This window comes from Euprymna scolopes, chromosome 33 (assembly GCF_053919585.1).
Source record: "Euprymna scolopes isolate OS-2025 chromosome 33, ASM5391958v1, whole genome shotgun sequence".
Taxonomy (NCBI): domain Eukaryota; kingdom Metazoa; phylum Mollusca; class Cephalopoda; order Sepiida; family Sepiolidae; genus Euprymna; species Euprymna scolopes.
The window spans coordinates 3,124,909-3,149,908 of record NC_136514.1 but is presented as its reverse complement, the minus strand read 5'-3'; the positions used below and the strand labels follow the sequence as shown (position 1 = coordinate 3,149,908).

Sequence of the window (25,000 nt, the reverse complement as noted above, 5' to 3'; positions counted from 1 at the left end):
TGGTCCTCGCTCACCAAACATTCACAAGAAACACTCGTCTAACTGAAACCCCTATCAATAATTTCTCCCACTCTTTATCTGTGCCTAAATCTAAAGGTAGATTCCATGAACAAAGCTTTTTTTCTTAGAACTGCTCACCTGTGGAACTCTCTTCCATTTGCTTGCTTTCCGGCTGACTACAATATGGTCGTCTTCAAGTCCAATGTAAACAAGTTCTTGATGAGCCGTTCCCCTTAAGTAATCCAATTTATCAATTTTCCACTACTAACGATTACTACGATATTGTCCCATTGACTATCATACACTCTTTAACCCTTATCTTTGAGTGGCCTTTGGGCCTTGATAAGTGGTGACTCCATTGTAAAAAATATTCATAAAAAAACGATAAGAATGTTCTTTGTTTTGCGATTCTCAGTATATTTCATTATTTTGTGAAACAAAATAACAGGAGAGTTACCAAATCTCTTATCGCAAAACAAAAAAAGTTTTTCAAACAATTTAAGATCACGCATATTTTGATTTATGAAAAATGTTTATTATGTAATTTCCAGCACATCTCAATTTTGATCTTTTATCCCCCCATGATTGTACTCTCCCAAGAACATGCATGCAATAGCATTCGACGGGCACTGACATCGCAAATCTTAGAAATCGTTGCCCTCGACATGCAATTGCTTCCTAGTTTTTTCCTTCTCAAATGACTTGTGCCGACTCCTTTGCGTTGGTAAATATCATTCTAAACTCTCGACCTTAAGTTGAAGAGCCAAGTACTTCCAGAAGGCTTAGGGGTCACGCCAGAGATGCCCCATGGAGTAGTATCTTTTCGTTTCCGGTAGGACAGTCTGTAGATAAGGTTACTGAACGGTTCAAAGCAGCAATTAAAGCACATGTTCCTACACGGAAAATTTATAGCAAACCCTACTCTCTCCAACGGTTCACTTCTACTAGCGCAGCTGCCATTGTTCAAAGGCAGTATGCATACTGCAGCCTTATCCGACATAAGTCTAGTTCAAATAGACAAAAAATCATAGAAGTTAAAAATAATTGTAAGAGTGAAATAGCCACAGCCAAGAGAAGGCTAATCCAGAAAACGCATGGGTCGCAGAAATTAGGAATTCGAGATTTCTGAAAAAAAAATTAAACAGTGCAGTAAATAATTGGTCATCAACGATTGTCCCAATATCACACAACCTTGAGATTGTTTGCACGGCAACCGAGAAAGCTAACATGCTCGTCTAGCGGGTTGCCTTCAACTTCACTTTAGACCCGCACAAATTTCTCTTTGTGGACAGAAGCCAGGCTCAATGATTTGTAAGTCACCCCCTTTCCTGTTCGTAAACCATAAAAATCAACTCGAAGGCGTGTGAACCTGATATCGTTTCTGCTATAGTATTAAAAAAATGCTCGTCTGAGCTTGTCCCATTTCTCTGCAAACTCTTGAACAAATTCCTTACCGAATCTTGCTTTTCTGCCTGCTGGAAAATCTCTTTTATGGTACTAGTTTATAAGAATTCTGGTGGAAGAACTGACCAACTCAATTATCGCCCCCTTAGCCTCCTCCCTCTATCGACAAAATGTCCGAGTCCTAAATAAATGAAGCATTAATCTACTGCTTCACAAATACTAAATTGCTTTCCGACCAACATTATAGATGTAGGTAAGCTCGTTATACTGCAAATATCCTAACTGTAATCTCTGAACGTATATACCATGTGCTGACTAACGCAAGAGAGAGAAAGAGAGAGAGAGAGAGAGGGAGAGGGGGGTGGACAGTAGCACTATATATATCTAAGACTTTTGATAGGGTCCGGTATGAAGGGTTTCTCATGAAAATTAAATCATATCGTATTACTGGACGAATAGTTAATATAATCAAATCCTTCTTAGAGCAGAGAAAAATCCAGATTGTCCTCGATTTTTGTACATCAAACCAACATGATAAACGAGTGTGTCACAAGGGTTGATCTTTGGACCTTTATTATTCCTGATATTCATAAACAACCTCCCTGATAAAAATGTCTCCAAGATGAGTATAATATATAAATATAAAAAAATATTGTTGTCTTTTATATGTGTATGTATTCGAGTGGGTAGGTGTGTGTATTTGTGTGTGAGGGTGTGTGTATTTGTGTGTGTGTATAAATTAGTCTAGGGTTACGTTAAAGCTATGGTGTAAAAGGACAATAATATTTTTTTACATTTATTAAAAGATTTATTAAATTTATTTTCACATTTTGTTTAGTCCTTCCGGCTAGAAACACTGAATTTATGCAATCATTTTAATTATCAATTATCTTAATGAATCACACGATTCACTCATATTCGCAACTGAAAATTGTCGTCTGCTGTGATCTGAGTGGCTGAGCATTTCGGCATCTTCAATTTGTATACGTAAACTAACGCTGCCGACGAAAAGTCGGTTTCAGCATTAGCCAAATTTAGACTAGCGCCTGGACTTGCAATATTCATAAAAAAAAATGTGTCGATTGGCTTAATTCTTCCCTCCATGCTAGCAATACACAAATATAAAAAAAAAAATCAATAAATAACAAGTAATCAATATTGAGGTATCAGAGTTATTAGAAACATTCGAAAAATTATTTGTTTCTGTCGGCATTACGAAAATGCATGCGTAACGTAGTAGCTATTGGTTCATGTTTTAATTGTTAGCCTTGCCGCAAATATATCTTCATAGCTCAGGCATTAACGTCAAAAGTAAAAGTAAATTGTAAGCTAAACATTTTGGTTTCGATTCTCGGTGGTGGCGCACGAGTCATTTTTTTAAAACACTTTTTATATCTTAACTATATATTGGGTCGAATATAATATAATAATAAATACGAATTCTTCATTAATCAAAATATGATATTTAAGCATATTTTACAACCGGCAAAGGTCCTGGATATGACCTAAAATTATATCCGATGGTTAGGCCCCACCTTGCGGGCTTTGGGGAGTGTGGAGCCACCCTTTAATTTACAACCGGCAAAAGTAGGGCAAAATATGCTTTATTTGTTTTACATAAGTAGTTATATGTCGCTACACATTTCCGAGCATGTTCTGTTGAGCTAGTTACAAGTAACTTGAGACCATTTTAGGGGATGTCTGCTTATACTTTTATATGTCAATCTCCAAGTCTTCAGCTATGGATTACAGACTTTATTTTGTGTAAGCAGCCTCATATATGTATCGGGTTGAACGATAAAATTTTCGCTCTAGAAAAGACGACATGATTCAATTTCCGCTTGATGAATTTTTTTTTTTTGCAGGCCATCTACTAGTTGGCTAGTTTTGCACAAATCCCAAGAGTGATAGGAGCCTTCTATCGTGTCTAAAAATAACACAATGTTCAAGAAGCCAGATCGGAGACACACTCCTATACGGTTTATGCTCTTTACCGATCCAAGTTATGACAAGATAATAGCCAGCATCCTGAAAATGCATAGCTGAATAGCCACGAATAACAAGGACATGCCCAGGGTGGTGAAAAAAAGTTTCCAGCCAGGGTTATGGTCTTTGATGTGGTTTCCAGTGAGTGCTACATCATGCCACCTCATGCCACCTCATGCCACCTCACATCATCGAAGTTGGCTTGAAAGTCAACACCAAAGTGTACTTGGATGTGTTGAAGAGCGTGGCCATCCTCTGATGCAATCAGGTGGCCGCTGGCAGACCCTGGCTATGGCAGTAGGACTCTGCGCCGACCCATAAGTCCAAAGAGACCCAGAAGCTTCAGGAGTGTTACGACCTTGTGCCCTTCTCTCACGACCCCTTCTACCTCGACCTGAAGCCGCCGGATTACTTCGTTTAGTCATACGCTGAGAACATCACCATCGTGACCAAAGCCAGCCTGATCACTACCACTCGCGAGTATTCGCCGAGCTCCCGCCAGCGATTGTGGAAAAGGCATGCTCTTAGTTCCGGACTCGTATCGAGGCGGTGATTGAGACTGAAGACGGCTACATTGAATAGATGTCAGCTCTACTACATAATCAAGTTACCCCAATTAATTTTTTTCAATAAAAGTTTTAAAATAAAGCTGAAGTGTTGTTTTATTTAGGGTGACAAATTTATTGTTTTATCTTGTATGCATGAATTTAAAAAAAAATAATTAGTCGATATATTAAGAATTTATCCGAATTCTTTAAATTGGCTTTATATATATATATATATATATATATATAGTAATTTATAAAATATATATGGCGATTAAGCTACACTGAATATTCTGCGTTTCATCCAACTATAGGATTCGTCAGGCTTATGCGCATAAGCCTGACGAATCCTATAGTTGGATGAAACGCAGAATATTCAGTGTAGCTTAATCGCCATATATATTTTATAAATTACTAACTAGCTCTACCTACGTATTGAGCACTTTCGAAGTAAATACTTAAAGTTTACGCATAAATCTATACTTTCGTATATTAAATTTATGTGAATAAATGAAGTAGTTATATATATATATATATATATATATATATATATATACATATATATATATATATAGATAGGTAGATATATATATATATATATATATATATATATATATATATATATATATATATATATATATATATATATATATATTAGCAAAAGTACCCGTCGTGTTGACTGGGTTCAAAAACAGCCTACAGAAAATGGACTCTGATTTATGAAAGTATGATAGGTTATGAAAAGGAAGGGTTGTAAAGAGATAGCTTCGAATTTGGGGGTATCAAAACCAAAGCAAAATATGATGAAAGTAAAAATAAAATAGATAAACCCCATAATTTATTATACCATACCTGTTCACACTGAAACACTTATCACAATATTCGGTGGATCTATAGTAAAAAACCTTGTTAAACTTTGTGACATATTTCCATTCTACGGAGGTCAGGTGCGAACGAACACCCCATAATTTTATTATACCATATTTTTTCAAACTGAAACATAATTATCAAAATATACTTACGCAGATAGATATGAAAAGTCTTTATTAAAGTTTGTGCTTATTTCCATTCTATGGAGGCCAGGCGCGAACGCAGACCTCACAATTTTATTATACCATCCCTATTTAAGTTAAAACATACTTATCAAAGTATTATTATGCACATCTATATCAAAAACACTTGTAAATGTTTTTTTTTAATCTTTAATTTTTTATTTCCATACTTTGTGGACGAGGTGCGTAGGCAGACCCCCACAATTTTAATGAATCATCATTATGCCAGATGAAACATACCCACTCCTGTGTCTCGATATATCTTTTATCATAATATGTGATCAGTTTTCTATAATCGTCAACCATATAAGAGCCTATTCGTGACCAGACACACACACAGACGTTCAGCTTTATATATATATATATATATATATATATATATATATATATATATATATATATATATATATATATATATAACTACTTCATTTACTCACATAAAATTAATATACGAAAGTATAAATTTATGCGTAAACTTTAAGTACTTACTTCAAAAGTGCTCAATACGTAGGTAGAGCTAGTTAGTAAGTTATAAAATATAAGACCTTAACTAATAAATATTCGCCAATTTCAGTTTAGTTGAAGTATTTTTAGGAGGCATAATATGAGCACAATAACGTAGTTGAAAATTCAAATCTTTCAAATTTGAAAATTAAAATATTTGAAATTTGAAAATTCAAATATATCAAATTTGAAAATTAAAATATTTGAAATTTGAAAATTCAAATATATCAAATTTGAAAATTCAAATATTTCAGATTTGAAAATTCAAATATTTCAAATTTGAAAATTCAAATCTTTCAAATTTGAGAATTCAAATATTTCAGATTTGAAAATTGAAATCCTTCAAATTTGAAAATTCAAATATTTGTGTGTGTGTGTGTGTGTGTGTGTGTGTGTGTGTGTATGTGTGTGTGTGTGTGTGTGTGTGTGTGTGTGTGTGTGTGTCGGGATGAGGAAAAGATTGGGAAGTGATAAAAACGAGATACGTGGAACGCATAGTGAAATATGGTTGTTATGTAAATTGCGGGTAGATGATTCAAGAACCCCAGAAGTGAATGCGTACACAAATTATCTCTTCCATCCTAGACCTGTCTAGGTGATTAATGTCTAGATCGGATATTAATTAACGCTTATCGATAGATAAGTGATTACCAATTACTACAAATTGACTGAATGCGTAGCACCTATACGGACTGGTGATTCACTCGTTTTTCACCGCAGCAAAGTTTAAACATCCAATTTAATGTGACGGGGGATTAGGGTTAGGGTTAGGGTTAGGGTTAGGGGGATTATTCCAGCTTTGCAAAATAAGAGGCGTTCTCGATGGGTGCACATTTTTCCATGATTGGACCATTCGACATTCTCAAGTAAAGTATGCGGAAGGAGAAGGTAATGCTTTCCATGATGCATTCCTTGGACCGAAAACTAACCTCATGCCGACTTAAATGTCGGAGATCGAAGCAAGCGAAAGAGTTGCTACACTTTGAATTTCCATTCAAATTTGAAATATTTGAATTTTCAAATTTGATATATTTGAATTTTCAAATTTGAAAGATTTGAATTTTCAAATTTGAAAGATTTGAATTTTCAACTACGTTGTTGTGCTCATAATATGCCTCCTAAAAATACTTCAACTAAACTGAAATTGGCGAGTATTTATTAGTTAAGGTCTTATATTTATTGTTAAAACTAGCGGGGAGACCTGACCTTGTCCGGGATTGCATGAGGAGCAACAAATGTTTCATTTTTCTATACCATTGTCATCGAACTTGCCTGCTCTTGTGTCCCCTGCAGTGTACTTGAAAGAAGATTCACATGCCTGCCCGCATGGAATTAATCCACAATACATTGTAGTCTACATTGCACTGTAGAGAATCTACTGCTGATTTTCTAAAATCATCTGTAAATAATGGCTTGCATTTAAGTTTAAATTGCAAACGTCAAGTGACATGGTTCAATTATGCTTTAAACAGAAACATTTATTTCGAACGTACCCCTGTCATATCAAAGAACCTACTGTTGATTTTGTAGGTTTGGTCTTTCTGCTTGTGTCGTAATAAAACTTCTCAAATGCACCTGTGTTGTTAAGTTGTATAAAAGTGTTAACTTTGGTCAAAATCGAAGTTTCTTTCTTTAATCGGATTATCGATTTTCGATATTACCAGACGCGTTCCCATAAAAATCTGTGTAAGAACACTCCCAGACGTATAGACTAAGTCCGTGTGAAACTTAAAAAAAAAAATAATCGGCCCAACCGTTTCCGAGTCCATAGGGAACCATCTCTCGCTCTTACTCTCTCTCACACATACACACACAACGAAGTTCCTTTTATATAATAGTAGATTTTACGAATGAAGTATACAAGTTTAACGAAGAGCTTTCTTTGCCCTCTTTGTATGAAACGAAATTAAACTTAATGTAGCCCACATTTGAGCTCATCACGCCTAATCACAGTATGTTGTCAATCTATCAAGTGACGTATCCATGCTTATTTATCTTAGTGCTTTTTCTGTCCGTTTACCAGTTAATATGTCAGCTTAATTCAACGAGAAAGATCAGTATATTTCCGTCTATTTTCCACTTGTATATGGCCTCCTCTTACCACCTTACGCCCCACTTTTCTCTATCTCTACGCAGGTGTATAGGAGCGCACGAGCGCGTGAACGCGTGTGAATACGCTAGCAGCAGCAATATCAACACGGAAACGTTTCCGCCTGTAATGCATAATCTTTCACCGAGAACTCGAAGATTCTCGTAATGGTTTTTATTCACGTACGGTGAACCGGATGCGAGAAAATGACGTCAAGAAGGAATACCACAAACACAGCAACCACCACCTCGTCTTCTGCCACTCCTACCAACGCTGCAGCTGACACCTATCTCCGCTCCAAACTCTCGCTCATTATTATTTGTACTCAGTAGGAGTTCTCACACAGGTCATAATGAGAGATCACTCTCTAATGACAACCGCTGGTGTTTCCTGTAATCCGAGTGACACAATTCTTCTCAGATTATCATTATTTATTATTCCATTAATTTCACAGTGTTTTGATGTTTTACACCGTTGTTTCCCTCAATAGCGGGCTTTTACACCAAAGCTAATGGGGATAGTCAAAGAGTCAATTAGATGGAAAGCACTTGGCGTAAATTGTTTGCTGAGCCAAGCAGAACTGACTTTTTTTGAGTACGGTGATGTTGTATCTGATTCCCAAGGAGTTCAGCTATTTCATAAAATCATCAGGAATTGAGCAAACGCACCTATGATTATTGGCACGATGGAAGATTTCTTATTCCACAATTATTATTATTATTATTATTATTATTATTATTATTATTATTAGTAGTAGTAGTAGTAGTAGTAGTAGTAGTGTTAAATCATTATGAGTTTTCACACAGATCTTTCGTTTCATTATAAAAATTTCTTGTATTTAGTTAAATTGTCTGCCATCTTTTCTTGTCAATTGGAGAGGTTCATTTTTTTTATAACCTACTTAGATTCTCCTTATGGATCGGTTTTATCATAAATCATTTTCCCCAGCTATTACTATCTCGAATTCAATAAACATGTTTATATTTTTATTTGTTTGTTTTACAACTTACTTATTTTATTTTCCAAATTTCTATGCCCTCTGTTAAAATGATTTTAACTTGAAAACATTTACAAGTTATATTTTTATTGTTATTAAATACTCTACTGTTCGATCCAGATTTTTGTTCTATACTTTGTACTTTGTCTGGCCTGAGACTGGAGAGTTCATACCTGGCTCTATGCAAACAATTTTGGACGACTTCCTACTTCTCTTTAGTAGTTTAGCTACTATTATATGGAATACAACAATAGTCTGTGTGTAGATGACTCTCATTCTCTCTCCTTCTTTACACACACACACACACACACATACATATATATATATAAATATATATATATACATCTATTTATCTATCTATTTATCTATCTATCTATATATATATACATATATATATACATATTTACACGCACACACGCATATACACATATATATACGTCTATCTACCTATCTCTCTCTTTTTCTCTCTCTCTCTCTTTATATATATATATATATATATATATATATATATATATATATATATATATATATATATATATATATACTAGTTGAACCTACTCAGAGTTGCCCGTCGGTACTTTTACTTTCATTTTGTCATGTTTTTAGAAGGGTAATTAAGGTAGCAAAATAATAACGACCGCGATATTAAAATGAAAAGAGGAAATGATTGTCATAAAGATAAACATTGTAGACTTGAAAATCGGTAATATTCAATACAAACACAGATTAAGAAGTATGTATTAGCAAAAGTTACAAAAATACTCCTCATTATTCTGGAGCCATGACTGCCAAAATCGCTACCATCCATAGGTAAATCCATTATTCCTGAAATAGGTTTATATTACTCCCAATAACGGTAACCGATAAAAGAGACAATCCTTAATGAGGAATTACTAACGTCCGAAGCAAAGATTAATATTCGATGGAATGCTATCGAATATATGCTCATCCATAAGAATGCGTACATTGGACAAAAGAGGTAAAAGTCATTCCATTACAATAAAACTTTAAAGCATATGAAATATATGTCTTGCACGTGGTAAGTGACATTTTTAAAGAAACACCCACGTTTTCACTATCTATTCTTAATCACTGCACCAATTAAAAAATATATGAAAGCTATTCGCAGACGGAATTGCATGAATAAAGGTGTTTCATAAACGAACTTCATTTGTAACTATATGGAATCTTTACATGAAAATGAAAATATGTTCAATACTGAATTATTAATATGTATTTTTAAGACGTTCTATCCACCCTAAGAAATACACTCACGACTATTCTGTTTGTTTGCGATTTGGGCATCACTTATCAAGGCCTAGAGTCACTTGAGGATAAATGTCAATGAGACAGCCAAGAAGTGTCAGTTAATACTAGGTGGAACTATAAAATATTTGCTCTAGAAAAGACATTATTCCATTTTCATTTGATGAAAAACGGATTTCTTTTTTTGTTGCAGATCATATACAAGTTGACAAGTTGTGTACAAGTTGGCAAGTTGTGTACAAGTTGGCAAGTCATGTACAAGTTGGCAAGTTGTGTATAAGTTGGCAAGTTGTGTACAAGTTGGCAAGTTGTGTACAATTTGGCAAGTCATGTACAAGTTGGCAAGTTGTGTACAATTTGGCAAGTTGTGTACAAGTTGGCAAGTTGTGTACAAGTTGTGTACAAGTCCCAAGAGCGATAGGAGCTTATTATGTCTGACAGTGACACAAAGTCCAACAAGCGAGATCGCTGCTGCACAACTCATCCAAGTTATGACAACAGCGCCATTGCTAGCACCCTCAAAATTCATCGCTCGATTTCCACAAATAACAGAGACGTACCCGGGCCGGGGATGATTCAAACAAAGTTTTCGGCAACGGTTATGGTCGTTGGTGTCGTTTCAAGCAAGAGCCACATCATGCCACCTCACATTTTCAAAGTCGGCTTGAAAGTCAACACTAAAGTGTAACTGGGTGTGCTGAAGAGTTTGATTATCCCCTGGTGCAATCAAGTGGCCGCTGGCAGAGTCTAGATGTGGCAGCAGGACTCGTCACCGACCCAGAAATGCAAAGACACCCAGGCTTGACTTCAGGAGTGATACAATTTTGTACCCTTCTCTAACTGCCCCCCCCTTCTGTTCTACTGACCTAAACTTGCTAAACTACCTTGTTTGGTCATACGTCGAGAACATCACCAACATGACCTCCCACAACACCAAAGCTACCGCCGAGCTCCCGCCAGCGCTTGTGGAAAAGCCATGCGTCCAGTTCCGGTCCCATTTCCGGTAATTGAGGCTGAAGATGAATACAGATGTAAGCTCTACTACATAACCAAGTTACCTGAATTGTTTTTTTTTTAAATAAAAGTTTAAAATAAAAACGTATAGTTGTTTTTTAGACAAATTTAGCGTTCTACCCTGTATTACTTACATTGAATTCTACAATTATTTACAGCAAAATCCTGCAGGCGTTTTATTTAGATTTCATACCTAAATAAAAATATTATATATATATATATATATATATATATATATATATAAATATATATATATATATATAAATATATATATATATATATATAAATATATATATATATATATAAATATATATATATATATAAATATATATATATATATATATATATATATATATATATATATATATATATATATATATATATATATATATATATATATATATATATATATATATATATATATATAGGCTAGATGCCCAGTGTTGCTTGGTCGTACAATATGCTATATATTTTAACTTATGCAGATTACATATGTATTATTATAGAATTAATCCTCTATTGATTATTATATATTACGAGGAATAAATTGCCCGGTAGAAAAAAAGAAATAAATAAAATAAAAAAAGAAATAAGAAAATGAAAAATAATAATGATAATGTCGTTCATCAAATTCTGTCTATGTTTGTTTACAATATCACGTCAGCTGATATTTGGGCGTGACAATGAATGCCCTGGAACCTGACTTCTGATTGAGTTTTGAGTTAATTTATAACCACTTAAAACTATTTTACTTGGCTAAAGACCCATAAAAGAATGGTCCGTAAAAATCCAATAATTTGAGGTTCCTAACACTGCTATGCGACTTTTTGTTTCGGAAAAGATAGAATTTGAAAATATGGAGAGATAGACGTATAGTCTTTAATATATTAGATTTGAAACAGTATAATGTTTTCTTATATTTTTCAATCACAAAAATACATGCAAAAATATTGCTCAAATTTATGTTTGAAAAAAATTCCATTTTAATTGTTCTAATTTGTCGCTATTTGAAAGTAACTCATGAAGTGACGATCCATCTTTGACTATGTTCCTATCTATCACTTTCACCCTTTCTTACTGCATGCTGGTTGACGACCCTCCCACTTCCTATTTCGTTATCACTCTCGATACTCTCCCTACCTCTTACTTTTCTTTGTTAACGGCAACAAAGAATGGAAAGAATATAGAAATCGGATTTGTCAATAATAAATAAAAGGAAATATCACCGCGGGTAGTAGGATTATATAACCTCAATAGTAAAAAGAAGAAGAAGAGAAAGATTTATAAGTAGTACAAATTTGGGATTTTGCCTCATGTTAGAGCAATACCGCTTTAATCGAATACACACGTTGTATTTCCACCATCTTACGAGGTGCCTTCAATAAGTTTCCAGACTATTTTTTGTACAGGCATTTAAAATTGTCGTAGACTCTTGAAAATTTAGTATGCAATTGCCATACATCTTATGAGATGACTGACTCGAGAAAAATGCCACAGAAACTTGTAGAAGACTTCAGAATGCTTTTTGGCGACCTTGCATGAATCGAGCATCAGTTTTTGAGTGACATAAGAGATTCAAGAAAAGCAGGGAGTCTGTAAGGGATGATGGGAGATGGGAGAAAAGTAAGGAAGTCTGAACACCAGAGTTGATTGGCCAAATAAAGAATTTCATGGATAAGGACTGTCGTGTGTTTATAGAAACAATATGTGATGTCAGTTTGATGTCAGTGTGAGAACTGTACACATAATTATTCGTAATGAACTGAAGATGCGGAAGATTTGTGTGAAGTTTATCCCAAGGGTACTCAGAGAAAAGCAAAGTCTATTTGACCAATATTGGCCTCAAGACAGCTTCTCACCTACCCTATAGGCCAGACCTTGCTCCCTGTGGCTCTTTGTTATTCCCGAAGCTCAAGAAAAACCTTAGAGGCTTTCGTTATGAGACAATTGAGGAGATGGAAGAGACTGTGACGAGGATCATTGACATGCTGGCACAAGAGAACTTCTACGGAGCCTTTCAGACGTTGTTTGAACGGTGCAACGAGTGCATTGCAGCCGGAGAAGATTACTTTGAAGGGGACTAGAGTTTCATGTGTGTACTCTCAATAAAAGTCTGGAAACCTATTTAAGGTACCATCGTAATATCTCTTCGAAAAGATGTTCTTCCCCCTTCCACTATAATAATTCTATCATTTATTTATTTAAATGTAATTGCGGTTTGCACCTCGTTAAGGAGGACGTATGTAAGATTACACATCCGGGTCTTTTTTTTTCTTACTTACTATGCCAAGAAAGAAGAAAATGTACAAAATGGAGTCTTACTTCGAAATATATTAATTTTAAACAAATAAATATTGTTTATCCTTCATAATATTGCGTTGTGATTAGGCTTTCTAATCCATACGTATTCATTTTAAAAATGTAATTATGGCTTCTATCACGGAACCTATAACCTTAACCAAAAACGAATAGGTTTTAATAGAAAAGAATGTTAGAACATAAATAAAATACGTGACGAATGTAGATCATTTGGTCACGTGGACTTAATGACGTAATGAGAGAACTTGAAAAACACGTATCAATTAGTCAAGAGTTGGAAGTCAGAGAGTTAGAGACGCGGTCGGTAGTTAGAGGAAGAAAGACGGTGGTGGACAGTAATGACTCCAAGTAGAAGGAAATGTCGATTGTAAAAAGGTTTGGGTTACCGCTTTCCAATGGAAGGGAGGGAGGAAACTTCCGACATAAAACTGACGTATATATTTGGGTTGTATGAATCTGTTTGTTGCTTTTTTGAGGATCCGTAAAACCAAGTTCAACCCAGAATGGACGAGGTATGTTTCTTCATTGGCTGATGTAAAACCCCAGAGACTATTATTTGTCCCTTAATGTTGTAATTGTTATATGTACTGTTTAAACAATCACTAGACGATTACTAAGCACGTACAGAAACCCCTGACAATATTGCAATAGTCCTTCTATCGGCAAACATTTTATTAATACCAATTCTTGTGCCGCTAATTCTGAGTCGCATTCACCCGATCATATAAAGATTCTAGAAACAACTTCCGTTAAGTTTTTGTAAACAAAGAAAAAACCTCCTCGAACTTAATGTGGTTTCTATTTGATTCTTTTTCTCCCCTTTCTCCTCGCTATAGTTTCTATGCGATTCTTTTCTCTTAATAGTGATCCTAACATCGATTCAGCGCTGTTGAGTGAGGTTCGAACCGGTTAGCCAGTCCTTTCGGTCTTTTATTCCTCAATTCATCATGTTTAAAATAATTAAGGTGTTTAAAGGATATCATTTTTAAATGATATATACGGCACAGTCACGTTGACACACCGGTTCTCGTCAGAACACGGAAGTTAAGCAACGTCGAGCCTGGTTAGTACCAGATGGGTGACTATTTGGGAATTCTAGGCGCTGTATGTGCTCTCCGCTTATCTCGGCATTTGTTTCCAGTCGTCTTGTACACACTTCACTTGCTACTGGTATTTAGCAATGTCGACTCAGGAGAAGTGTGGTTGGAGATTTCACACCTCCTGCCAATAATACTTTCACGCGCAGACACCCCTTTGTGGGTAACCATAGTCTAAGACTGAGTGAGCCCCAGTTTTAAATGATAATAATTTCATATAATACTTTAGTATGATATCATTTGTATACAAGAATATTTTTGTATAATATTTTTGTATCACGCACACACACACACGCACCACCCCCATATATATATATATATATATATATATATATATATATATATATATATATATATATATATATATATATATATATATATAACGCACTTTGTGTGTGTGCGTATTCGTTTCCTATGGACTTGGAAACAACTGAGCCGATTTTTATGTAATTTCACGCAAATGTACTTTATGCATCTGTCAGTGTTCTTAGATAGATTTTATATCAAAATATCTATCTTAGATAGATTTTATATCAAAATATCAGAGGGAAGAATGAACAGGCGATTTTTACCAATGTAAACACCTTACACAGCCTAACATCACAAGTGCATTTGAAAAATTTTACTACCACATAGGCCAAAAGGCCCAACATATAAAATCAACAGTAGGTTCTTTGATATGACAGGGGTGCGTTCGAAATAAATGTTTCTGCGTAAAGCGTAATTGAACCATAATACTTCACTTTTTCATTTTAAACTTTAATTAAAGCAATTATATATAAAAATTATTTCATGAAATCAGCAACAAGCAATATAAACTACAATGTATTGTGGACTAAGTTACTGCGGGGAGACATGTGAAGTTTTTTTTCCCCGGTGCACCGTGGTGGGTCCCTAACTGAAGCCGGAAATCAATCGATTTGATTAAAAAGGGAATAACCAAGAGTCACAAGGAGCAAGGTCAGGCCTATAGGGAGGGTGAGGAACTGTTTTGATGATCATGACAACGTCTTTCTTTCTCATCTTCTCTGATCACCCTTGAACCTGAAATCATAAAAATTGATCAGTCACCTCATAAGGTGTATAACAATATTTTCTAGTCTCCGACAATTTTAAATGCCTGTACAGAAAAAAGGCTGGAAACTTATTAAAAGCACATCGTATATATATATATATATATATATATATATATATATATATATATATATATATATATATATATATATGTATTCGTCAACGAATATTCTCAAAAGCATGAAACGTGGAATATTCTGTGTAGCTTGATTGCCATATATATTTTCATAACTTACTACCTAGCTCTACCTATGTATTGGGCACTGTTGAAGTAAATATTGAAAATTTACGCATGAAAAATATAACGGTAACTGCAGCTTCTCTTCCAATTTTCGGATTTTCACCATGTCAAATCACATTTCAATTTCTTTTGACGGATTGATTGTCCTATTTCTTTTGATGAGTTAAGGGCATAATAGATTCACTGATTGATATAATAATTAAGTGATTGATTTTGCGCTACGAAACAGATACTATCAAGAATTGTATAAATCGACTGATTTAAAGGAATAAATTATAAGATGGTCGACATCATGAATTTTGGAATATAAATTTATTCTATATATTGCTCTGTAATCACATTGTGCTTTTATATAAGGATTGATATATAATAAGAAAATATATTTCTACAGATATATATATATATATATATATATATATATATATATATATATATATATATATATATATATATATATAAATTCAGGTTTGAGATATCCAAAACTAGGGACTAATGAATACAACGAGGTTGTTAGATAGTGCTCGATAACAAGAGCAAAATATTTTTTATTATTTTTTCGAGGGTAAACGTTTACATTTCGTCGCTACAAACAGCCATCTGTTTCAGTCAATGAGACTTCGTTAGGCGACCCTGAACCATTTGACGCAATAAGAGAGAAAAAAATTTCTTCATGACGTCAAATGGTTCAGAGTGGCCTGACAAAGTCTCATTGACTGAAACAGATGGCTGTTTGCAGTTACCAAATGTAACTTTACTCTCGAATAAATAATACACACACACACACACACACACACACACACACACACACACACACACACACACACACACACACACACACACACACACACACATATATATAGCGAAAGAGGCAGGGATAGATAGATAGATAGATAGATAGCATCAATTGTGATGGATGGCTCTCGTCTGGGTGAGGCCCCGTGTTTTGACAAGCTTCTGGGGTTGACCTTTACTTCTGATCTGAAATGGAACACGTACATCAAGTCTGTTGCCAAGGTCGCTGGAAAGATGGTGGGATCCTTGTACCGCCCCAGAAGATATCTCACTACTGATGCAATTCTCTATCTATATAAAAGCCAAGTACATCCAAGGATGGACTACTGTTGCCATATCAGAAAAATTTCCCCCACTCTATATCTGTGCCTAAATCAAAATGCGGATTCCATGAACAAAGCTTCTTTCTTAGAACTGAACGCCTGTGGAACTCTGTTCCGTCTGCCTGCTTCCCTCCGGACTACAACTTGGATGTCTTCAAGTCCAATGTTAACAAATTCCTAATGAACCGCCCTCTTAAGTAAACACTTCATCAAATCTCCACACTAACGTAATGTACTTGCAATAACCCTTATCCCTGAGTGGCTTCCGGGCCTTGATAAGTTGTGATCACTGTGTAAAAAAAAAAAAAAAAAAAAAAAAGAAGATAGATAGATACTGTGTTTCTGGAGGGGGAAACGGTAATAGTGCTCTATTAAATAAGAGCATGATATTTTTATATTTCAAATAAAACCATACAATAATCTGATCCAAACTCGGTGCTGTTTGTTCACGAAAGCCGTGAACGCCCAGATCTTTGGCCAAACGATCATCGAGTGCTTATGTTCTCAGTCGATCCTCTGAAAAATCGTTATTCCATAATTCTTATTTTATTCCACTATTCTCTTTTTTATTTTCATACTAGCAGACCGCCCGGCGTTGCCCGGTCGTAAAATACGCATAAACATTATATTGTAATTGGTACAGATATCTGCATGCGAGTATGATGTTTTTTTTTTTCTTTCTAAACAGTTAACTTCTTGTAAGTAAAAAAAAAAATATTCGGGTTCAGATCGAAACCAAAAGACATTAAGTCAAGTACGATAACCATAAAGCCGGCTTGGCACGGTCTTTAAAAAGTGTTTTCAAACCTACTTATTTTTACCATAATGAATATGTCTTGTGAACCATTCACGCATGCGCATTCGTGGAACAGTTAGCATAAAGATAAAAATCCGATCACCCGATGTATTAATTTTTCAATTTTGCCCCCTCCCCAATTTCGTTGAGTATATAGGTTTAGAAGTGTCCTCACACACACACACACACGCGCACACACACGCATACATTCCCACTTTCATAGATATATAGATTCCATGAACAAAGCTTCTTTCTTAGAACTGCACGCCTGTGGAACTCTGTTCCGTCTGCCTGCTTCCCCCCGGACTACAACTTGGATGTCTTCAAGTCCAATGTTAACAAATTCCTAATGAACCGCCCCCTTAAGTAAACACTTCAGCAAATCTCCTCACTTACTTAATGTACTTGCAATAACCCTTATCCCTGAGTGGCTTCCGGGCCTTGATAAGTGGTGATCACTGTGTAAAAAAAAAAAAAAAAAATTTACGAATTGGCCTAAAGAAGCTGAGCCTAAAAAGGCTACAACTTAAACTATACAGCCATGTCTTTGTTCCAAATAAAACTGTATAATATATATATATATCTGTGTGTGTGTGAAAATATGCTATTCAATTATATTTCACCTTTCATTCATACCAATCCTTTAATTTATGAAGCTCAATGTTACTACAGAGCACATACAAATAAACGACAAAAGTCTATATTCCAAAGTTAAAGATGTTTTTCATTTTATTGCTTATTTTTAAGTATGCTGAAACATTTCATTTTTGACGACACCTGCTTCGTAGCGCAGAATCATTCATGTAATTATTATATCAATTTTTCCTTTATTTTCTTGTAAAGTTGATAAGTTCCTTTTCTTCTTATAAGTTAAAGGCGGAATAGATTAAAAAATTGACATAATAATTACATGAATGGTTTTGCGCTACGAAACAGGTGCTGTCAGGAATTGAACATTTCAACATAATTAAAGAAATAAATGTAAAAATGATCAACATCTTCAAGTTTGAGATCAAAGACTTTTATCATCTATATATAAGCGGGTCGATATAATTATTGCGCTAGAAAAGGCGACATGACTCCATTTCCGTTTGATGAAAACCGGTTTTCTTTTTTGTTGCAGACCATTTACTAGTTGGCCAGTTGTGTAAAAATTCCAAGAGCAATAGGAGCCTTCTCTCATGTCGAAAGTGACATAATGTTAAACGAGTAAGATTGGAGATGCGCCGCTGTACAACTCATGCTCTCTACCATTCCAAGTTATGACAACAGGACCATTGCCAGGACCATCAAAATGCATCGCTGGATTGCTATGAATAACAGGGACGTTCCCAGAGTTATGAAAACAAAGTTCCCGGCAACAGTTATGGGGACTTTGGCGTGGCTTACCGTGAGGGCTACATCATGCCACCTCATCCTTGAAGTCGGCATGAAAGTCAGCACCAAAGTGTACCTGGATGTGCTGAAGAGTGTGGTGATCCCCTGGTGCAACCAAGTGCCCGCTGGCAGACCCTGGATTTAGCAGCGTCCCTCATCTCATATATATATATATATATATATATATATATATATATATATATATATATATATATATATATATATATATATATGGTTAGTTAGTTCTACTTGTTTTGGGGAACTATCACGCGTAAACACCAAAATTTACAATGTTGATTAACTCCTACGACAAAAAAAAAACCCATAGAATTTCCATATTTATTTATAGATACCAAGAATAATACACAACCGGGTGATCGTCTATCGATACCTTCTTTTCTTAAACACTAGAAACCACTCAGCTTAAATACCAATTGAAACTGTTCTTCAGTGAAATTGCTGAGGAGCAAGTAACATATTTCTGTATGGCCTGTATGGCATCGACTGAAGAACGATGACACTTGGTATCTTTAATCCTGTGGACTGTGTTTCTAGTGTTTCCGTGAAACCGCATGTATCGCTTAGGAGATCAAACTAATTTGTAATATTCTTTGAAATCGAGATATATACGTAATTAAACACTATATATCTTATACTAAAACTATTTTTCGTCTTTCTCAGCTTTTTTTTTCTATGACTGGGGAATTCAACCGGATGCCATATATTCATCTGCTATTTCAGAGACTTCAACCGAGATATCATTTTGAGGATTCTAACTGCCCCTTTAAGTGCAATTGCGTGAACGTTTCTCGCACTCGGTTCATTGAGAATTTTGTGAAATTCTTTTTCATTAGGCGATAGCTTCTGTAATTATTGAAACGATGAAGATTTTCCAAAAATCCAGTTTCTTTTCGTGTTGTACATAAGAACATCTCAAGTCGACATTGAAATTCCGACTATTTTTTTTTTTTTTAAACTTTTCTTCGCTTCTTGGATTTACCATCAAGCCTTCATGGATTCTGAGCTTCCTAAATTCGGTTGTTTTCCTATTTTCCCATGTTTTAACCGATATGAACATATTACATTTTTTTTTTGCATATTTTCACTAACCATCATAAAGCGTTGTTTCATTAAATACTCATAAATAATAATAATAATAATAATAATAATAATAATAATAATAATAATAACAATAATAATAATATTAATAATAATAATAATAACAATAATAATAAATAACAATAATAATAACAACAACAATAATAATAATAATAATAAATAACAATAATAATAACAATAATAATAATAATAATAATAATAATAATAATAATAATAATCATTTGATAATGTCTTTCTTTCCTCTGAAGAGAAGAATAACATTATTTGAAACTCCGTGGATTAAGTATTTCTTAATAAAATTTATTTTGCAGCATTCTGTCAAACAATAAATTTTCACTATAAATTTTAAAATTACAGTCTTAATTTCTTTTCCTCGTATGTGTGTGATGTGTGTGAGTGCGCGCGCGTGTGCGTGTGTGTGTGTGTGTGCGCGTGTGTGTGTGTGCGTGTTTTTGATTTTTCCAGATGCTCGTGTATATATTACAACTAATAGTGCAGTGCCCACAACTATAGCCTACACTAAAGAGACACACGCACTCGCAGCTGCACTACGGCATTCTTAAATAAACCGACAACTACATTGAGTTATTTTCATTTTTTTTTGTTTTGTTTTTCAAACCACAAGCGTGTGTTGGTGCTTTGGCGTGACAACGATACTATTGTTACTACTATATAGCGTGTAATTAATTTCCACCGCGAAACAATAGTAAACACTTCATTGTGTTCAGATTAATCGAGTTATATAAAATATTAACTGAGATTAAAAACAAGTGCGCGTTCGTGTAATAAATGTGCTTCTCTGCGTGTTTGTAAAATTTTTAATGTACATCCTATTTTATTTGTTCGTTGTTTTTTGTTTTTCGGCTTTAACATGCGCATTCTGTCTCGTTATTTTTGTGTATTTAATAAATAATAAAAGAAAAAAATGGTGTTTAGTGTTGACTACTATTGTTTGGCAGGAATGAAGACGCACATTCGTTTGTTGATTATATATTTCTTAATCGTCTTTTTTTTTTCGCGATGGCCAATAAACGTGACATAAGGTCGTTTTAAATACAGATGAGGGACGGTAGCATCTCTTTGTTATGGTTGGTATCTATTTATTTATTTATCTATCTATTTATTTATTTATTTATTTAGTTATTAATGTATTTATTTATTTATTAATCTATTTATTTATTTATTAATCTATTTATTTATTTATCTATTTATTTATTTATTTATCTATTTATTTACAACAAAATGATGACCTCAGCTCTTCCCTTACTACTTCAATGTGATAATTTCCATCCGTAATTGCAAGGATACTGAGCATGCAAGGATTCAGACGTTTCAGATAAATTTCGCATGAAAAAAGGACTGATTTGTCTTTCGATGTGCAAAGCAAATAACATTTTCAGAATAACAACTGAGAAAACATTTTTGAAACAATGAAAGAATATATGCATACACTAATATATATATATATATATATATATATATATATATATATATATATATATATTACATAGAATACTAAAAATATTTGGATTTGAAATTTAACCATTTCACGTCATAAATTTGTAAATTTATTGAATGACTAAAATTTGATATATATATATATATATATTTATATATATATATATATATATATATATATATATATAGGTGGATAGATTGATAAATAGATAGAGAGATAGATAAATACACACACACAAATATATATATATACACACATATATACGCGTATGTAAATAATATAAATTATATAAACATTGGAAGGATTTGACAAAGTTTATATAATTTTATTTATAAGCTCTACGCACGTATTGAGCACTTTTGAAAAATATTGGTTCTAATCGGTTAGCCATATACATGGCCTTAATTAATGTGTGTGTGTGTGTGTGTGTGTGTGTAAGAAGAGAGAGAGAAAACAGAGAGAGAGAAAGAGAGAGGGAGAGGGAGCATGTCTTTGATAAAAGATGTCATGAAAATACAGATGTACCTTAAACAATGCAATGAAATTAATTTACATGGTGATTTTTTTTTTAGATTCTTGTCTTTATATTAAACAACAACAAAAAAACAAAACAACAAATTATCGGCAATAAGTTACGTTTCTTTTTTTACAATTTCTTCAAAACAAATGAAGCAGACATGAGACGTCTAAAAGAGCGGATGTTTTGGATAAAAAAAAATGTATTAAGATTTTCACCAATTAAGTCAATTTGACTGCATTATTTTCATGAGTACATTTGTGTATTAATCTTACTTTTACTGACGAGCGAACTCTTCTTCCTTTCGTAAGCATCACTTTTATCACGTTCCGGGGTAAAATTCCTTCCTTTCTCACGCTGAATGAATGAACATATGCGTATTTATTTATCGGAATCTTAAGCGGCTTCGGTTTGTTACTATGTTTCGCGGTATACCGACCTCTATTACGCTGTCGGTGTTGCGGTTTTTGTGAGCTGAATGCAAATTGATAATTTAGCCAAATTGGAGAAATTGGTTGGGCACATACCTTTGCCCACAATTAGATCCTTAATCTGTATCCGTATACAATCTTACTGAAATGTGCAAAATCGTGAATGAGGCAAAATTTACGCAAAATTATTTATTTTGCGAGCATTCATTTTCTTTTTACCATAAACAGATGTAATACAGACATCAGTGGATGAATATATATATATATATATATATATATATATATATATATATATATATATATACATATATATGTATGTATATATATACATATATATATACACACACACACATATATATATATATATATATATATATATATATATATATATATATATAAATATTTGTCTTTACATAAGCGGTAGTTTGTTGCTACACAGTCATGAGCATGTTTCGGTCTACCAGTATTTACCAACTAGAGACCTCATCAGGCAACAACCCTTATTTCCGAAAACGGAATTCAAAATGAAGAGCGAAAATTAATTCTCAGCAAAAGAAGGCTTATTTTTTTTTTTTTTTTTCTGAGTGTGAAGATTCACGGAGAACAGGGTTGAATTGGGTGTGAATTTGTTAGTTTATTAATTTTAGTATTTGTTTATTTACTTATTTATCGGTGACTTTATTCATTTTCATGTTGGTGTTAGGGTTATAAAACCTAGAGCTATATATATATATATATATATATATATATATATATATATATATATATATATATATATATATACAACAAAAAGTCTGTATTCCTTATTTCAAGACGTTGTGCCTCTTGCTGTTTATGTGTGTGGAAATCTGTTTTATTCTATTATATTTTACGTTTTGTTACCAATCCTTTATACAGTTCAGTGTAACTACAGAATACAAATAAATGACAGAAGTCAATATTCATCATTACAAGATGTTGACAATCTTACTGTTTATTTCTTTTAGTATGTTCACATGCACAGTTTTCTTGACAGCACCTGTCACACACACACACATACACACACACACACACACACACACACACATATCAAATTTTAGTCATACAATAAATTTAAAAATTTATGACGTGAAATGTTTGAGTTTCACATCAAAGATTTTTATTATTCCATATAAGCAAAGAATACATTAGAAATATTTTAACTCCTTATCCTATAGGATTTCGATATCTACCATGTCCTTAGATGAGAAAATATTAGCAAATAGTCATAAGAGTTTACAAGTGGGATAATACTTATAGAATATTACTGCCAGTAATATCTTGTAAATCTTATAATCACAGGTTTCCGTACCAACTGATTGTTGGATAATTTTATTCTGAAGTGTGTATATATATATATATATATATATATATATATATATATATATATATATATATATATAGAGAGAGAGAGAGAGAGAGAGGGAGAGAGAGAAAGAGAGAGAGACATATATATATATAGAGAGAGAGACATATATATATATATATATATATATATATATATATATATATATATATGTGTGTGTGTGTGTGTGTGTGTGTGTGTGTGTACACAGACACACACATATATATCGTCAACTGAGGTGGTATTACATCTCTTTATGGAACAAGAATATGTACACACGCACACGCGTATATATATATGTGTGTGTGTATATATATATATATATATATATATATATATATATATATTACCTTTTATGTATATTGTAACGAAAAAATAATATCATTTCTTGTATAAACGGGAAGAATAATATATATATGTATATATGTATATATGTATATATACATTTTTCTATTTTACTCACGTTCATCCCAAGCAAGGTATATTGCCACTTGGACGTAAGGGTCAATTATTTGGGGCTATTTTTAGAGGAGATGAGCAAGATGTTAGCTTACATTATATTTTAACTTCTGCATGTCAGTACCGTCAAGGAAGCGGTTAATAGGGTGCGAATTCCATAATCTAGCTGTCTGAGGGAAGAAGCTATTAGAGTAGCAATACCCCAGACATTTAGAAACCTCAACAGTGAAGGGGTGAAATTTTATTTCTAAACGGGTTTGTTAGGGATATATATATGTCGAGGGGGCACAAATGCAACGAGTTCATCAGAACACATTTCATTAAAATGCTCCTGGACAGGGTTCAATAGAGAGTCGTCAACCTGATAGGTCTTGAACTGTCATCTAATCTTCAGCTCCTGCCCATCGACGAAATGTTGCATCCCTCTGCCTGTTCTACAAGCATTTTAATGGTGAATGCTTTGATGAACTACGAGTATTTGTACCCCCATCGACGTAAATACGTCCAACAAACCTGACAAGCAGCTAAATCCCACCCCTTTACAGTAGAGATCCCTATGTGTAAGAAAGCCGCCTACTCTAATAGTTTCTTCCCTAGAACTGCTAGACCTTGTAAAGCCCTTCCGGGATTCGGTTTTCCCAGTTATGCTAACACGCAAAAGTTCAAATGTAATGTGAACAGACACCTTGCTGCTCAACTCCCTTCATAATATCCCTGCAATTTATGTCCCCGATAATAGCCCACTACTTCAAAGTGGTACTGTGCCTTGTTTGGGG

At 33.8% G+C, this 25,000-nt stretch overlaps 1 protein-coding gene, 1 long non-coding RNA gene and 1 pseudogene across 4 annotated transcripts in view; 2 read left to right on the top strand and 1 right to left on the bottom strand.

The window, feature by feature from the left end:
* The window catches only part of LOC145258094 (N-acetyllactosaminide beta-1,6-N-acetylglucosaminyl-transferase-like), a 130,710-nt gene that overhangs the window by 101,054 nt on the left and 4,656 nt on the right, over nt 1–25,000 (bottom strand). The window contains exon 1 of one of the 2 annotated variants that reach the window (XM_080115833.1): nt 22,247–22,349. The exons of the other annotated variant lie outside the window; for it this stretch is intronic. The gene's annotated coding sequence lies outside the window, so the exon portion shown is untranslated. Of the gene's footprint in view, nt 1–22,246; nt 22,350–25,000 lie in introns of those variants that run through there. 2 annotated transcript variants of the gene reach the window in all.
* On the top strand, nt 14,171–14,287 carry LOC145258374 (5S ribosomal RNA; annotated as a pseudogene).
* LOC145258095 (uncharacterized) overlaps nt 20,932–25,000 on the top strand; it is an 8,860-nt gene continuing 4,791 nt past the window's right edge. Inside the window, exon 1 of one of the 2 annotated variants that reach the window (XR_013864042.1) lies at nt 20,932–21,083. This is a non-coding gene — a long non-coding RNA (uncharacterized LOC145258095). Of the gene's footprint in view, nt 21,084–22,142; nt 22,278–25,000 lie in introns of those variants that run through there. The other variant, XR_013864043.1, reaches the window with a different exon arrangement.